Here is a 4,216-nt window from a genome sequence, read left to right on the forward strand (position 1 = left end):
ATAATTTCAGGTACTGAGAGATGTTCTGCAGATAATCAAATAGGGTCCTGGCATGGAGTAGCCGTGGGAATTACCTTAGATAGGTTGGTCAGGAAAGTCCTGACAAAGTGACATCTGAATCTGAGCTAGGACTAATGGGGAGAAAGAGCAAATACCAATGTCCTAAGACTCACAATCATGGTGTATCCAAGGAATAGAAAGGCCGGAGCCTAGTGAGCTCAGGGGAGGGGCAGGGAAGCCTAGAGAACTCTTTTACAATAATGGTCTCTGCCTACAGACAGTAATGGTCTCTGCTTATGGGAGTTGAAGACGAAGAGCATTCTGGAATGCTCTCTCTTTTCTAAATTATGCAGACCAACTGTTGTGTGGGAAGTCAGGAAAATGGCTATGAAGTTTGCCCCATCACTAAGCAGGACTCAGTCCTCCAAACGTCATACTCGCCTCCCATTCCTCCTAATCACGAATGAGGCCAAGGTTTAACCCCGCACCAGTCAGCCTCGCTCAGGAAGAGCATCAGATTTGTTCTTCTCTCCTGAAGAGGCGTGAGCGGCATCACACCAGGAGGGGAAACGTATCGGTTGGCACCTCCTAGTACAAGACACTCGCACCAAGCACCTCAGAGAGGCTCCTGGTTTTGCGCAGGCAACCCATCTCACAGATCCAGATCCAAAAGGTTAAAAAACGTGCTCAGGACCATACAGCAGGAAGTAGCAGAGTTAAGAGTGAAACTCAGTTTTTCTTTTTCTCAATTTCATAATTTGTTCACCAGCCAAGAATAGTCCTGACATTCAAAAAGTTAGAGAATAACCTATCAAAACCCATGTACTCCACAGAGAGGTGAAGAAATGCAATTTGAGCCCTTCTGGTGTGCCTCAGTGGTTGAGTGTCAACCTATGAACCAGGAGGTCACGGTTCGATTCTCCGTCAGGGCACAGGCCTGGATTGTGGGCTCCATCCCCAGTATGGGGCTTGAAAGACGCAGATCAATGAATCTCTTATCATTGATGTTTCTATCTCCCTCTCCCTTCCTCCCTGAAATCAATAAAAATATATTTTTTAAAAAATACAACATGAAGCCTCCTACGTACTGCTCTCTTCATTCTTCTAAACAACGGTCTCTGATTCCTTCCACTTGGGAGATACTGCAAATAGCATCCTAATAGGTACCAGTGGCACTTCCATCTTCTTCCAGTCACTAAGTTCAATGAATTCTGATATCTATTTCCACTATTCTTCCTACCCTTCTCCTTTCTATAAGAATAATTTATCTGGATGATTACAATGGCCTCCTAACAGGTCCCCCTGCATCTACTCATCCCCCTTTCCAGTCTAATCTTCATATTACAACCACTAGCCATATATATATGTATATATATACACACACACATACACACACACACACACACACAATATATATATATATATTATTGCTTTCAGGGATGGAGAGGGAGAGATAGAAACATCAATTATGAGCCGAATCCAATTTGGCTCAGTGGATAGAGCGTCAGCCTGTAGACTGAAGGGTTCCAGGTTCGATTCTGGTCAAGGTTGCGGGCACATCCCCAGTAGGGGGTGTGCAAGAGGCAGCTGATCGATGTTTCTCTCTCATCGATGTTTCTAACTCTCTATCTCTCTCCTTTCCTCTCTGTTAAAAATCAATAAAATATATTTTTTTTAAAAAAGAAAAATCAATTATGAGAATCATTTGATTGGCTGCCTCCTGCATGCCTCCTACATATGCCCTTGACCAGAATCAAACCTGGGACCCTTCAGTCCATAGGCCACTGCTCTATCCACTGAGCCAAACCGGCTAGGGCCATGGTAGGCCAACCGCAGCTCTCGAGCCACATGTGGCTCTCTGGCCCCTTGAGTGTGGCTCTTCCACAAAATACCACGGCCTGGGCAAGTCTACTTTGGAAGAAGTGGCGTTAGAAGAAGTTTCCTAAGTTCAAAAAATGTGGCTCTCACAAGAAATTTCAATCGTTGTACTGTTGCTATTTGGCTCTGTTGACTAATGAGTTTGCGACTACTGGGCTAGGGCAACCACTACTCTTAAGACCTTTCAACAGCTGCTCTTTGCTGTGAGGAGAGACAAATCACTTGAGGGGCACACAAGGTTTTCTGTGGCCTTTTGCCTGTTCGCCACTCTAGCTTTATCTCAACCCGTGGTTTTAGAGGCCCCACCTTCTGGCCGTTCCTTGTAATCTCCCCGCACTCTCCAGCCTCGGCCTTTGTACACACTGTTCCTTTCTGCTCCACCTGAGTCACTTGCTTCCTTTTCTCAGGTAAGTTTAGCTTGAGTCCCCTGACTGTAGCATTCCTTGGTACCTGTCACGTTGACAATTTTACAATGATTTGTGAGATTCATTAATTACTGTAGCTTCTCTAATCAGCTAGGGACCAAGAACTACTTGCTTAGTCCAAAATGCATGCTATCAATACATAGGTAATAGCCAATGTGTACATAACATATTTGATGCCAGGCTGTGTTCTTAGCACTTAACATCTACTAACTCACATAAGAACTCCCAAAAGCCCTTTTTGAGGTAGGTAAATTAGCTTTTTATACATATATAAAAGCAAACTAAGTCACACAAGCTAAGAAATGGCAGAGTTGGGCTGTGGTGAACCCAGGTAGTCAGTATGGCTAGAGTAGGGAAATTATTCCAAGAGTTCTATAAACTGCAGAAACTGGTTTGGCTCAGTGGAGGACCCAGGTTCGATTCCAGTCAAGGGCATCTACCTTGGTTGCGGGCACATCCTCAGTAGGGGATGTACAAGGGGCAGCTGATTGACGATTCTCTCGCATCGATGTTTCTAGCTCTCTATCCTTCTCTCTTCCTCTGTAAAAATAAAAATAAAAAAATCAATAAAATATATTTAAAAAAGAGTTCTATAAACTACCCTAGAGCAATATAGTGAAAATGTAACCCTAGAGCAAAACAGTGAAAATGTAACAATTCAGACAATGCTTCACGTGCAGCCCATGAAACCATATCAGGGGAAGTCAAGAAACTGCACTTTTTCTTTATGTGCATTTTTCCTAGGGAAGGCTTTCATTTGTTCCTTCCAGAGCTTAGAACTTAAAAAAAAAAAAAAAAAAAGGCTAAGAACCACGATCCTTTCCACCTGTACAAGCATTCCTTCCGGTTCCCTTTAAACAGGCACCTTCACAGGATGAAACATTTCTATTCCTTTAAGTACCCGACCACTGTGGGTGGAGATCGAAGAGGAATTCAAATACCCACCCCATGTGAGTTAAGAGCTCGTAACAGCACCGGCCTCAAACCCTATAAATGTCTTAAGGAAGTGATCGGTCTTCACCTCCTCGAAGGGGAAAGCTGAGGGCAAGGCCCAGGGCAGTCAGGAGCGCTTGAGTCCAGTCCCAAGCAGCCCACGGACCAGCAGTGTGGCCTCGCGCACACGTTACATGCCCTCTCTGGGCTTCCGCTTCCACACCTGCAAACTGGGAGTGGAACCGCATGGCCTTCAAGGTCCTGCCCTGCCGCTGAACCTGCTACCCAGTAGGTCCCGCCATTAAAGCAGCTTCCTGTGGGCGCGGTGCACGGCTTCAACGCCCCCCTCCCTCCCTCCTCTCCCCTCCCCTCCCCTCCCCCGCTCAAGCCCGCGAAAGCCTCTCCAACACGCCCCTCCGAGGGCCGGCGCTTCCCCAACCGCAGCCCGGACGCGGCCCCGCCCCTTCCCGGGGGCGTCCCATGCTGCCCCGCGCCGGGCTCCCACAGCGCCGGGGCACCTCCCGCGTCGCCGAGGCCCCGACCCCGACCTCTTCCCCCCAATTCTCCCGGGCGCCCTGTCCTATCAACGTCTCGTACCCCAGCCAATCCTGCGGGCCCGGAGCCTGGCCTTAGGTCCACTCTCCTCTCAGCGCTCCGCCGGTGTGAGACCGAGGCCTTTACCCAGCCAGCCCAATCAGCGCCCGGCTCTCTCCGGCCCTCGGCCAATCCACGCAGCCCATTTTCGCTGCCCGCCCAACCAACCCGGGACTTGGAACCAGCGGGCGAATGGGTGCAGGGCGGCCCTTCAACGCAGGCCGCCTGGCCAATAGGGAGCTCCGCATGGCCACGGCGGCAGCCAATCGGCGTGGAGCGCGGTGCCGCCGCGGAGAGGTCCGGCCCGAATATCCCTCCGCCTTCCTCCCTCCCTTCTCTCTCGCTCCCAGCGAGCCGCCGTTCACTGACTGCCTCCCTTCCTCCTT

The sequence above is a fragment of the Pipistrellus kuhlii genome, unplaced genomic scaffold (genome assembly GCF_014108245.1).
Source record: "Pipistrellus kuhlii isolate mPipKuh1 unplaced genomic scaffold, mPipKuh1.p scaffold_m20_p_37, whole genome shotgun sequence".
NCBI lineage: Eukaryota > Metazoa > Chordata > Mammalia > Chiroptera > Vespertilionidae > Pipistrellus > Pipistrellus kuhlii.